This window comes from Cornus florida, unplaced genomic scaffold (genome assembly GCF_030987335.1).
Source record: "Cornus florida cultivar Cherokee Brave unplaced genomic scaffold, ASM3098733v1 CherokeeBrave_3.0.0_Hap2_Chr05, whole genome shotgun sequence".
NCBI classification, from domain to species: Eukaryota; Viridiplantae; Streptophyta; class Magnoliopsida; order Cornales; family Cornaceae; genus Cornus; species Cornus florida.
This window is the reverse complement of record NW_026775575.1, coordinates 61,815,412-61,830,451: the sequence shown is the minus strand read 5'-3', so window position 1 is coordinate 61,830,451 and position 15,040 is coordinate 61,815,412.

The window sequence follows — 15,040 nt, the reverse complement described above, 5'->3', positions numbered from 1 at the left end:
GCACTGTATAGGATGGCACCAGTGGAAATGCGCAAGCTGAGGGATCAGATTCAGCAGCTACTCAGCCAGGGTTTCATTCGCATGAGTATTTCACCCTGGGGAGCACCGATTTTATTTGTGAAAAAGAAGGATGGTTTGCTCCGCTTGTGTATAGATTACAGGGAGTTGAACAAGGTTACTATTCGTAACAAGTATCCTTTGCCCAGGATTGATGACTTGTTTGATCAGTTGAAGGAAGCTACTTATTTCTCTAAGATTGATTTGCGGTCTGGATATCATCAACTTCAGGTTCGGGAGCAGGATGTTCCGGGGACAGCGTTTCTCACTATATATGGATTTTATGAGTTTCGGGTGATGCCGTTCGGGTTGACTAATGCACCAGTGGTTTTCATGGATTTAATGAACAGAGTCTTCAGGACTTACTTGGATCAATTTGTCATTGTCTTCATAGATGACATTTTGATTTACTCGAGGTCAAAGGACGATCATGCTAGACATCTTTGAATAGTCTTACAGACGCTTCGTGAGCACCAGTTGTATGCCAAGTTTGAGAAATGTGAATTTTGGCAGCGGGAAGTGAAATTTCTAGGTCACGTGGTGTCAGAAAGGGGAATAGCCGTGGATCCAGCCAAGGTTTCAGCGGTGGTTGAGTGGGGACAACCTACATCACCTACTGAGATTCGGAGTTTTCTCAGTTTAGCAGGATATTATAGGAGGTTCATCCAGGGGTTTTCAAAGATAGCGGGACCACTCACTCATTTAACTAAAAAGGGTGTACGGTTCGTGTGGGATGAACATTGTCAGAAAGCTTTTGATGAGCTGAAGACTAAGTTGACTTCTGCACCAGTTTTGTCTACCACACAGAGCGGGATAGAGTATCTTGTGTATACAGATGCTTCATTGCAGGGTCTTAGATGTGTTTTGATGCAGGAAGAGCGACCGATTTCGTATGGATCTCAGAAGCTTCAGCCTCACGAGCTTAATTATCCAACGCATGATTTGGAGTTGGCAACTGTGGTCTTTGCCTTACGTATTTGGAGGCATTATCTGTTGGGTGAGTCCTTCAAATTATTCAGCGATCACAAGAGTCTGCAGTATTTGTTCACTCAGCGGGAGCTGAATATGAGACAGTGCAGGTGGTTGGAGTTTATGAAAGACTATCATTTTTCTATACAGTATCATCCAGGGAAAGTGAATGTGGTGGCGGATGCACTCAGTCGTCGACCTGTTGGTAGTCTTTCCGCTCTATTCACTACTGAGTGGAATGCGTTGAAGAGGGTGGATGAATTTTCGGATGTTTTCCTGGCTTACATGGTAGTTACACCTTCTATTATTCACAAAGTTTTGAAGGCATAACTCACGAATCAACAGTGCATTGATAAAGTTGCAGAGATAGCTTCCGGAGAGGTTCCATTCTACTAAGTTAGGGCTGATGGAGGTTTGAGGTACAAGGGACGGTTAGTGGTACCTTCTGCTGATGAGTTGAGGAAGGATGTGATGACTGAGACTCACCACTCTGAGTTTTCGGTTCATCCAGGAGGTGACAAAATGTATCAGGATATGAAGTGGTAGTTTTGGTGGGCAGGTATGAAGAGGGACATTGCTCTATTTGTCTCACGATGTAGTACTTGTCAGATGGTCAAGATTGATCATCAGAGGCCGCTAGGAGCTCTACAACCACTGCCGATACCGGAGTGGAAATGGGAGAGCATTTCTATGGATTTTGTGGAGGGATTACCTAATTCGTTCAAGTAACAATTCCATTTGGGTCATCGTTGATAGGTTGACCAAAATAGCTCATTTCTTACCTATTCGCACTGATTACACTTCGGAACAGTTGGCGAGACTTTACATTACAGAGATTGTGAAGTTGCATGGCATTCCGTTATCTATTATATCGGATAGGGATTCGAGCTTTGTATTAGGGTTTTGGAAGAGTTTTCAGCAGGCTTTGGGTACAGAGTTGCATCTTAGCACTGCTTATCATCCTCAGACTGATGGACAGACTGAGAGGGTTAATCAGATTATGGAGGATATGCTTTGTTCTTGTGTCCTTGACTTTAAGGGCCATTGGGAAGAGTATTTGCCACTTGTGGAGTTCGCATTTAACAATAGCTTTCAAAAGACTATTGGTATGGCACCGTTTGAGGCATTATATGGTCGACCATGTAGATCTCCTATTTGTTGGATAGAGGTTGGCGAGAGCAGATTTTTGGGTCCTGAGTTCATTAAGGATATTTCTGAGAAGATTGCTCTTATTAAGGACCGCATGCTTACTGCCCAGAGTAAGCAGAAGAGTTATATGGATCATCATACTCGTGCATTGGAGTTTCAGGTTGGGGATCAGGTTCTACTCAAAGTGTCTCCTATGAAAGGTGTAATGCGCTTTGGGAAGAAAGGGAAGTTATCACCACGGTTTATGGGTCCATTCATGATTACCGATAGCGTTGGAGCTATAGCTTATCGGTTGGCACTTCCAGATCATTTGGATCGAGTGCACAATGTGTTTCATGTTTCCATGTTGCGGAAATTTCTGCGAGATGAAGATCGGAATCAGTATATCGATGTGGGAGAGATTGAGTTGCAGCCGGATGCAACATATGTGGAGCCACCGTGCTGCATTATTGACCGTAAGGATCATGTTCTTTGCAATAAAGTCATATCGTTAGTACGTGTCCAGTAGAATCACCATAATGAGGCTGAATCTACTTGGGAACAAGAGGATGTCATTCGCTCACAGTTTCCAGATATAATGGAAGAACGTAAGGGCGAATTTCGAGGACAGAATTCCTTTTATTAGGGGGGAAGAATGTAATACTCGTAATTTAAAAAGGATAGTCTCGGTATTATTTTAATAGTTTAATTGCATTTAATTATTTAGTTGTTTTCTTGGCTAATTGTTTATTTGTTTAATTGATTTAATTATTTGTTTAAATTGAATTGTATATGATGATGTGTATTTATTTAGAAATTTAATTGTTTTATTTTTATTTTTATTTTATTTTTATATTTTTAAGGAATTGGATATGGATAGTAGTAATTGACCAATCAATTGGACTAACATAGACTACTTGGATAAGGGGTTTAATGGGTACGGATAATTACCCATGTATATGTATATTTAATATATATATATATATATATATATAAGGAAAATTCTTTAATAATAATCTGATATATATTTATATATTATATATAAAAAGGAGTACACATAGATTATACGTAATATATATTTAAGTTACCTTTTTAGTATTTAAATTTTATTTTATTTTATTTTTATTTTATTTTAGTTTGTCTTGGAATGGAAAAAGGATTAGGGTTATTTTAGTTGCCTATAAATATATAACTATAGAGTTGTGAAAGAGGTTAGAAAATATATCACGTACTATATTTTAGAGAGAAAAAGAAGGAAGAGGAAGGAAGAGAAAAAGGAAGAAGGAGGCTAGGGTTTTTATCAAGTCCCTAAAGGCAAGTTTTAATTCTTCTCTTCTCCTTTGATTCGTACCCTATGCATGCTGGATTAATTCTAGGTTATTTAAATAAATTAATTGAATCAAAAAAATAAATTAATTTGGAAGTTACAATTTATGTGTTTTAGTAATGAATTTATGATGAATTTAATATCTTTGCTGAACTGGACATTGTTTGGTGATGTCTTTATTTAATTATTTTTTATTTTATTTTTATAAACATGAATTTTCTTTGCACGAATCAGTTTATTAAATTTAGATGAAATTTGACTTTTGTTGCCTTCTAAAGCAATGCGCGCCGAACGAAAAAAAAAAACATAAACAATCAAATAATGGCTTACAGAATGAATCAGTTGGTGTTATAATTAGAAATTGTTTCTTCATATAGTACACACGCCGAACGAGGAAGTCATTGCAATTGGCTTTAAGGAAAATAGTTTAATATATGAGGCATATATGGGTGATATATATAGATTCGTTAAATAGTGAAGTCACATTTATTCTTCCTATAGGCACGCCGAACAAGGAATTGCTTTAACAAAACCATAATGTTACACAGTACATATATGATTGATACAATGGTTGGTATAATAGTTGATATAATGGTTGATAATTATACATTCTTTAAATTTATCCTTTATATGTTTTATTTATTTATTTTGATTAATGCTGAAATATTAAATTAATATTTGTTATGTTTGGATTGATAGATCTATATTAAATATTTAATTGATTTAAATAGATTCATTAAAAATTGGAAAGCATGATTTAAGTTTACATGCTAAGTATGGAATGTAATTAATTTTAAGATGATAAATTAATTAGATATTGTTGGATTATATTATTTTAATCAATTATTTAAATTTAAATTAATTTAATTCGAACATGGAGATGTACAATTTAGTTGAGATGCATTTTAATGTTCTATGATATAAATTAAATGCATGTTATTTAAAATTTACATTTTTACTCAAGTAAATGCAAAGGATGTGTATATGATTTGTATCATATTTATTTGGATTGTTATATGTAAACATTATTGACATTATCCTTGAATTTGAAACTTTCATTTGATTATGATATGGATTAATGCACCATTATGGGATGGAGGCATATTAGGGACGGATTAACTTAAGAGTTAAGTCCTACCTATTTTAAATAAGGGAACGGATTAACCACAGTGTTAAATCCTATTTATTCGTGTCAGGTCAACGGATTAGTTGGATGACATATTATTGAAATAATAATTTGATATGTTATTTTGATGGTTGGATAGGACGGATTTTACATATAGAATTATACGCCACGATATGAGCTTGAGTCTCAGGATCAGTGGTTAGGATGCATATATTGCCAGGGATGTGTAGCTAGATATAGTGTAGTTGTGTACCTTGGTAGGTCTAGGTACTCATGCCCATTATATGTGTATTTTGCATGTTGCCTACTATTCAGGTTGAGACAACTCTATAGTCTAGTGAGGTTCCTTTAGTGTGTATATATCTACGTATGGACTATTTAGTTATTGTTGAATTAATTAAGATGTGTACGTGTATCGGGTCTCTGTTTGGGATGTAGTAGATTAGAACTTGTTTGTGGGCCTGACCCACCATTATTTTTCAGGTGTTCGTCAGTTCCAGTCTTAGCGATTGTTCGTGCCAAGTAGAGACAGTCATTCACTCTTCCGACTCTACGTAGGACTCTTCTTCATGGTTTAATTATTAGTTTTATTTCAATTCAGTTATTTCAGTTATGATATTATTAGGGGTCCACAATAGATATTATTAGGGGTCCACAATATGGATTACCGAGTTGTGGTTTTAAGTAATTACTGGTATCAGAGGATTGAAGAACTTTTGTATGGGATTTTTAATTATTATTTAATTTTCTTTTCAGCTTATCTATTTATTTTTAATTCATCTTGTATTCCAATGCTTGTTTAAATATTAATTGTTTGATATCCCTTGTATTCTGTGCTCGGACTTGATCACCCGTGACTCTAGAATCGAGGGGTATCTCAATTATAGCATACATAGACATATGGATAGAATGAAATGATCAATTAGAAGTATTAAACTACACAAATCATTGAATAAACAAGATTCATATATAAAATAAGTGTCTAAGCAAGATTACAACACAAATCTCCTCAAAATACAAAGCATTAGAGTCTAGAAGGCATGCTTAGGGCTAACTATAGCCCCAAGAAGATGTTTAGCCACTTATTGAAGTGGTCATCCAACCCTCAAAGGCTATGTCTATAGTAGGAATGACCTCCTTCTTGATGGAAACTCTAGAAGAATGGAAGAACTCCCAAGAATGTATCTCTAGCCTCTCTTCCTCTCTTTTCTTCCTCTCTAAAAATGTTTCTAAGTCTATGAGATGATATTATGAGATCTTAGCTATGTGTATAAATGGCTCAAAATCTTTATATAGGAGGCTCAAGTGTCACACCCAATGGTTTGGATTTGTGCACTAGGGTCCTTACAATGATTGCACCATAAGCCAACTTTTAATGAGCAGGAACTTCTTTTTTTTTTCGGACTTAAGGAGGTTCGATTGATTAAACTGTGTAGAGATCGATCGAACATTGGTGAGATCCATTGAATGCTGCAAAGATCGATCATCCTTGGCGGCGCCTTTTTGAATAAAGACAAATTTCTAAGATATTTTGGGAAAGAGACAAAAGTAGTAGGTGGAGTGGTAGGTGTGGATAAAATCGAATATTTTTGATCGATCAAAGAGAAGTTGGAATGATCGAACATGGTGGATTCTTTTGGATAAGGACAAGGGCTTGGATCATTCTTGAAGTGTCCAGATCGATGTTACTTCGATCGATCGAAGTGATGTTGAGCTCGATCGAACTTGCTAATTTCCACACTTTGCTTCTTTCTGCTTCCACTTTGCTCCTTTCTTTCATCCAGCTTGAGTTAGCTTCTTTAATGCTCTTATTTGGCTGAATTAACTTATTTTTGGGATAAGTGCCTGAAAAGGGCAATAACATGAAATTAGTCTAAAACGGGAAAGTAAGATAGATAAAGGTCCTAGAATACCTAAGCTTAAGGGGTTTAATTGCGCACTTTTCAGTGCTCATCACACCCCAAACTTAAATATTGCTAGTCCCTAGTAATGAACTATAAAGTAAATAAATGAAATGAATGACTATATAACTATGAACTAGAAAGCAATAAATGGATAACGCCACTTTCGTAGGGAACACGATTACATTTAACATATGCAATAAGCCTTTTAAACCCCTAGGTTACCCCTAGTGGATGAGTGAAGTCTCGTGAGGGTTTCCGGAAATGATACCCACAAACATTAAGCTCATTCTCACTAAAGAGGCACCAATATTGTAAACAAGCATTGGGAGAAAACTACCTCAAGTATGTAATTTTTTAACTCTTTCTAACCAATCTCAACACCAAGAAAACAAGTATGGTCCTCCTTACATCAAGAAAATGATCATGCATATCAAAATAACTCTAGAATCCTTTTTAAGTGAACCAGTATCAAATATGTTGCTATCTAAGCCAATTAAAAAAATGATCACATCCTTACCCTTAAACTAGCACACAAATCTAATACTGATCATCAAGACAAATAGTGGATCTTTTATTAAAACTTTATTGATTTAGGTGCGCTTATTTTTTTCACTTGATTTATTTATTTATTTTATTTTATTTACTAATCCAAAGGATCAAAGATGGAAGCATAGTGCAATGTGTTGATCTATTAAGCTTTCTAGCGATCCATGAGGTCGAGCGTTAGGTCAATGACTCCTAAACCGGACGGCTTTAGGGCACTAGGCGTTCAAACACCCCTAAGGACTTACAAGCTCAAATCAACTAGGCTACAAATCAAAACAACCTTCATCTAATCATTTCCGACTTCCCACCTTTTGGGAGAAGTCCTCATTTTTTATTACTTTTGCAATTTTTTCTTTTTTTTTTTTTAGCATTCAATTATTAACCTAGAGTTTGGGCCCTCCACCTTTCGGCGCGAGAAATTCAGTGCTTGATGAGGCTAGAATCCCGGCTACTCAATGAAAAGGGTTTGTTATCCACCTTTATCAAAATAAAAGCTTTCAATGCACTACTAGCTCAATTGGGATATAACTAATTCAATAATCAACAAAGCATGTACCCCACAAATGAGTGCTAGTGTGCACCTATGCTAGTGTAGAATCCTAGAGTGAATCTCAAAATAATCACAAAATCAAGATGATATGGACCACAAGTGTAAGCAAGATATCAATCTTTCAAAAAATTTACTCCTAAATGGCATCCACAAGACATACAAGGGGTATTAGACTCTCAAGTCAAGCAATTTTTTAAATTTTAAGCAATATAGTCCTCAAAAGATCAAAATCATAGCTAGTTATGGACCAATCATAAAAAATCCCTCAAATACACAAGTCATGCTTAAAATTTTGAATTGAAAGTAAACACTACAGTTAACACCATTACCCCCAAACTTAAATGGCATAGTGTCCTCAATGTGCAAAGAGAACAAAAGAAAAGAGTATACCAGTGCAACTAAGGCAAAGAATGGCCGGGATGCAAATATCCAAAGTGGGTGGTGTAACCTTCCTAAACTTGGAATTAACTGCGGTCCTGAAAAAATGGCACTTGGATAAAACTCATCAGATAACAAAAGGGATAATAATAGTGCACAGTGGACATGCAAGTGTAAATGGGATTAGAAATGAACTAAGGAAAGAGGAAAAATGATGGTCCTAAAAAATTTTGGGCAGCACTCTCTCACTGAAGTCACTAGGATGCACCTGATAAATGGAGTCAATCACAGACAGATATATTAATATAAAATCCAGACATCTAAAAATATCATACATAAAAAGAAATAATGAATAGTATATGGTATACCACAGTGTTTGGGCCGACAGACTGGCCCCAAAAATATTGTAATAGTATAAATAGAGCAGTCAAATATCACAGATATATAAAAATGATGAGAGTAAAGAGATAGAGAGATCAGGCAGAGGAGGTCGGGTGAGCGGGGCGTGATCCCCGGATATCTTTGGATATATCTCGCAGCGCAGCCATGACATCTGAGCGAAGAGATGCCACATCAGTGCTGATCGAGGGAGGCCACATCGGACCGAAGAGAGACAACGACATCCTCCAAGGTCTGTATACGCTCTCCTAAGCTGGGTGTCGGAACTGAAGCATCAGGTATGACTGGGTCAGGAGAATGATGCTCATCCTGACTAGGCTCCGCGACATGTAATAGAGACCCTGCCTGAGAGTGATGTGGTGACTTCTATGCTGGCTCTCGCCTCTATCTCCATATGTACCGTAGCCGCTGATGCGTCTGTTAAATTATCCATTGCTGTTGTTGCTACTGTCATCATTTTCGCCTCCTCAGCCTCGGCAGCCTCCTCTGCTGCTAGCATAACGTCCTCCTCCAGGCTCTTGATAAGAGCATTGTAGCTCTTGTTCTAGTCCTTCTTGCCGTAGTGGCAAGCCCCGGACTCAAAACGCTCCTGCGGATGGAATGAGTAGCGCTGGTCTCGCAGAATCTGTGTGATAAGATGAGCAAATGGGAGATACTTAGCCTGTTTGGGCTTCGCCTTGCTAATATAGTTTATGTATAGCTTCATCATGACACTCCAGTAGAGTGTTGGAATGGAGAACCACTGCCCGGTGTAAAAAGCATATAGGGCTACCAAAAAATCAGAATGCCTCTGGATCTTATGCCCCGCTATAAATACATTTCGGTACAAGACCAAATCGAAGAACTATATGTAATCGGGCAGATAAGTCCGGGTGGCGAAAGTCTCACCAGCTGCATAATGGCCAGTAAGGGCAACAACCATGTCTACATCAGAAGGCCTCCTCAGAACAGGATACTTAAGTCCTGAAGGGCAGACATGAGAGCACTGAGTAGAAGTAGCCAAAGTGTCAACGGTGATACGGATGGGATATCCATCAATGGTAGTCTGCAGCTCTGACAAATTACCCGGGGCCGGCAGGAGGTTCTAGAAGAACATCCGAATAAGCCACGGGAAAACTGGATAAGTAACAGGTGCCAGAACGGCTAGAATGTTGCGCCGCTCGATGTCGTCGAAAGCTGCCCGAGTCAAGATTGACCGGGAGAAGAAAGCTATATCAAAGACTGACTCATGGGATACTAAAAGGCGTCTGAACTTCTAGATAGGTCGGTCTCGGACCTGGCCAGTCTATACCAGTGGTGGAGAAGGAGAAGATATATGCTCATCCTCATCAGAATGGGATGAAGATGCAGAAGTAGTAGAGGTAGAGCGGTCAAACTGAGCCAGAGCTGGCTCCACATATTCCTGTAACTACTCAGGCTACTCAGCCTGCTCTGGAACCTGGGCATGAAAAAGCTCTGCGGGCTCCTCTACACGCTGTCGTACCCTCCTCGGATACTGTCGACGTGCGACTATGTTAACCCGTGCCATGGCCTACAAAATAAAAAAGAAACACTTGCAAAATAAGTCAGTAACAGATAATAGAGAATTGAAGCACAGTATATAGAAACATGTATGTCAAATAAGATAGACAACACAGAATCATTGACAAGAATCTATGCAAGTGATCATGCAGCCTAGTAAATAGTGACTAAGTGAAGAATGCTAAATAGTGTAAATATAGAATGCATCCAATGTGGAAAACATAGGCATTAGGCATCAATAAACTAGCATGAACACTATGAATGGTGTGTGAAGTGTACATATGCAAATCTGTGAAGTTCAATCGATCAGGAAAATGTGAGATCGATCTCTCTCAGATCGATCAGGACTGAGTTTGATCGATCTTTCTCAGATTGATCTGAGAAATCTTTGATCGATCGAACTGCTGTGAGAAATTTGAAAAATCATAGATCTGTGATATGGATGACATGGGGGGCACCCAAGCAAGCTTGTGGGTCCCCCTACACCTCAACAACATAAAAATCGTCACTTGGGGACCCCCAAAATCAAATCGAAATCAAAATATAATTACAAAAATATATATACACATATATACATATATTCAAAGCTCATATATGGCAAGAAATCAACATTGAAACTTAGATCTAGCATAGAAAACATCTAAAACATGAAATCCAAAAATACAACTCAAACTTACCAAAACTCAACAAGAGAAGTGGTTCAAGAGAGAGAGATGAGATCTGAGATGGGAGATGAAGTTTTGAAGCTTGTGGAAGGTCGCTGAAGGCTTGCCGGAGGTTAGGAAGGTGGGTTGCAGGGGTGGGAGGCGATGAGGGTCGAGATCGATGTGTAAATCGATCAAATGACCCTAGGGTTTTTATTTTTAAAAACTGATCTCGATATGTTCAATAAATCTAAAAATATTTTCGATCGATCGAACATAGACCGATCTGAAAAGAACTCAGATCGATCTAACCTTGTAAAACAGATTTTTGGAAATTTTTAAATATTTAAAAATTATATATATATATATATATATATATATATATTGAATAAATATTTGAAAATAAAAATAAAGAAAATATATTTTTGGAATTTGAGAATTTTAAAATGAAATTAAAAGTAAAGATTAAAAATAAAAATCTTTTTGAAGTTTTTTTGAAAATAAAATAAGAATAAAATAAAAAATCAAAATACAGTCAAAGTCAAAGTCAATAAAGGAACACAGATCGATCATTCCACGATCGATCTGGAAGATGTTTTGATCGATTGAACAGGTGGAAACCTGTAGACAAGTTCGAACGATCAGACAGAGAGTTATTTTATGCAGGGTTCAAAATTTTTCCAAGTGTTGGACCTGAAGTTCGATCCAACAGGAATTTGGATCGATCTTGGAATTTCAGATCGATCACAAAACATTTTGCACGATGGGACAGAGAGGTGAAATTGATAAGCGCCGAATACTGTATATTCAAGCGCCCTAAATTACATTAACAAAGTCCGTTAATTGATTATTTTATATAGATTATCTCCATTTGCATGTTTTTGTACATTTTCAGGTTAAATTGCAAAAAGGAAGCAAAAATGATGCCTTGTGGAATTTTGAACAAAAAGGGTGCCAATTCTGAAATTCTGGCATCAGTAGAACCTGACTTTTGTTGCCATTTTCGACCTAGCAAACTCAAGAACTGGACTTCCATCATAACATGAAAGATTTATAGCTCTGAATCAGCTTTCCAAATCTTCAAGCTTTTCGTCATTCGGAGTTTGGAGCAGAGAGTTATGATCTTCTTAATAGAGGTACGCAGAACTGCCTGGCAGCACTGAAGTACTGCCTTTCTCCCCATTTTCGACCAATCAGACTTGAGAATTGGGTCTTCATCAAAACATAAAGTTTTTAAAGCTCTGAATCAGCTCTCTAAATCTTCAAATACATCGTCATTCGGAGTTCGGAGTACAAAGTTATAGCCGTTTTACCAAAGTAGGTCAGTGCTGAGCAAGAAGAGCATGTTGCACATTACACTAATTTAGAGTGCTCGAGACCACCCTTCGAGTGCTCAAAATTCTGGAAGATTGCACTCAGAAATGGCTCAATTTCAGCCACTTGCACATTGGTTTCCTCAATGCCATCTTCCTTCTTTATGAAGTGGTTGGAGGTGTTCCTTGGAGGAGAGAGAGCCTTGACTTGAACTTGATAAGAGAGAGGGAGGACCACACAATTAGATTATCCTTGATTCTACAAGATTAGAGGAGAGAGAAGAGAGCAAAAAAGGTGTGTTCTTGAAGCAAAGGAAGGAGCACGAAAATGGAGTCTTTCTTCAAGCTTCCTCCTTCCTCTAGTGCATCAATGGGTAACTAAACTCTATCTAGGGAGGTGATGAAGCCTCCCCTTATTGTTCATGTTCTATATTAGGTTCTATTTTGGGGATTTTAATGTATAGATTTTGGTCTTTTCATAGTTTAGAGCATATTACTTCTTGTAATGAACTCTATTATGTTTAAATGATTGATGTAAGTTATTTAGCTTGACTTGATGATTCTTACATTAATCTTATTGCTTGTATTCTCATGGTGACAATGGGGAGAAAACTATGAAATGTTTTCAAGGCATGTTGATAGAAAAATGGATAGTCCATTGCTTAGGAACTTCCTTTGATGGGTTATGCTAGTTTCCTACTTCATGTGCTTTGTCATTTGCTTGAATGCTTGATGGTCTTTAGCTTAAGATAATATATTTGACTCTACATCCTAGTTTAGGTAGTTCAATGTGTTAGCTTTTGAAGGATCATTCTTGTGCCAATTTAATGGATCTCTTAACAAATATATGGTAACTAAGTGTTGTCATGTATTTCTTGACCATTGCATATATTGTCCATCCCCAATTTAGACTTAATCTAGCATGTACTTAGGGTGTAGTGTGAATTCATCTCCTTAGTCTCTCTACCTAGATCTCCTTCCTTTACATTTCTTGCATTCTTGTTTTATGCATCTTTACATTCCTAGCTTTAGTGACAAACCAAACAAATATTCTATACCCCTTCATCATCCTAAGAATGACTCTAGACGCTTAGGTTGCCATAGACTAGCGCAGTCCCAGTGGTTCGACGTACCCGACCAATAGCCCTATTTTACAATGATTCGTGCTATTGCGAAGGTTGATGTTAATTGATCAATCGATCAGAAATATGCAAGTTTGATGCAGGAATGAGGTTCGATCGATCAAACCTCTTTTAAGATCGATCAAATAGACACAAGATGCCCATTTTAGAACTGAAAGTGTAGGCATTTTCAACCAAAATCCCCAACAATGTGTATGAACCTAGAATATATCTAGACATCACAAGAAACAAAAGATAAAATAGAAATGAGGGAGGCATAGGGTTGTAAACCCTACGAAGCATTGCTAGTCTTTAACGTCTCTAGCAAGACGTTGGGCTCTTTTAGCCCGGATCAAATATCTTGTTATGCATCCCCTCCTTGGCGGGGTGACAAACACTTTGAACCCCATCCAACAAATGGTTCTTTAAGGAACTTGTTGGATTTGGATCGAAAGGAATTCATGGTCCTTAGTCAAAATAACTCTTGGGCTTCCATGCCCTTTCAAACTTTGCTTTTGAAATAACAATTCTTGAATTCAAGTTTGAAGATGAACTCTTAGAACTTCCAAGCAAAAACTCATGTTTTTCAAGTTCATTGTTAATGCATTTTTCTACAACACACACTTCTTCATGCTTATCTATGGAATTCGGGGTTGGATTAAAGATTTTCAACTTCACTTTCATATGCCCAAATGAGATTTTCATTATCCCCGTCCTACAATTGATGTTGGCATTTGCAGTTGCCAAGAAGGGATGGCCAAAGATAACGGAAATTTGGCTCTTGGGATTCGGAACCGGTTTCGTGTCTATGACAACGAAATCAACGGGAAAGAAGAACTTATTAATCTTAATCAAAATATCCTCTATAATACCCTGGGGCTTTTTGATGGATCGGTCGGCAAGTTATAAAGCCACCGACGTCGGTTTCAAGTCTCCTAAGCCCAATTTGACATATACCGAGTAGGGAAGAAGGTTAACACTTGCTCCTAAGTCTAGAAGAGCCCGATTAATGACATGGTCACCGATTATGCAAGAGGTAGTAGGTGAACCGGGGTCCTTAGACTTTAGGAGTCTGTTATGTTGCAAAATGGAGATCACTTGCTCAGTCAAGACCACTTTCCTTGGTGCTTGGCTTTTGTTCTTCCTCTTTTGGGTGCAAAGATCTTTCAAGAACTTGGCATAAGCTGGAATTTGCTTAATTGCATCCAAGAGTGGAAGATTAATCTTCATTTGCCTAAACACATCAATGATTTCATTAGTCTTGGTCTTTTGTTTATAAAGAGAAATGGATCCTTTCAAGGCATCCAGAAATGGAGCTTTAGGCTCAAAAGCTTTTTCAAAATTTTTCTTTGAGGAATCTTCAACACAAGAATTTTTCAAATCATCTTTCAAAACTTTGTTCAAATCATTTTCCATTACTTTTTCAACAAAGGGGTCATGCACATGCAATGAAGGAGGAATAGGATGTGAAACGGGACGGGTGTCAACTTTTGGTTGCAATAATTCACTCTCTTCATTGGACATACTCATTTGGTTGTCCACAATTCTCCCACTTCTCAAGGTTGTCACCACATTGACATGTTCGATTGTGTGACCTTCCGATGAGAAATGAGTTTTCACAACACATTGTTACTTTGGTGGGGCATTCAAAGGCATCTTCCCTTTCTCTCTAGCATTCAAGGTACTAGTTATTTGCCCGACTTGGGTTTCTAGCTTAGCAATGGATTGAGAATGGGAATGAAGCAATTGAGTATTCGCCTCTAGAGTGCCTAGAGTGGTTAACACTTTTTCCTCAAAAGCGGGACTCCTAGAATTTCCTTGAGAATATGATGATTGGTTAGGAAAATGAGAATTAGAGAATTGATTACCATGCAATTGAAATGATGATGATCTAAAACCTTGGGAACCTTGGCCTTGCATTGGAGGTGGAACATACTTGTTTTGAAAACCACCTTGGGGAAGGTTTGAGCCTTCCCCTTAGCTTTTCCAAGAGAAGTTTGGATGGTTCCTCCAACTTGAATTGTTATGAGTGCCATAGGGATTATTCCCTAAGTTGA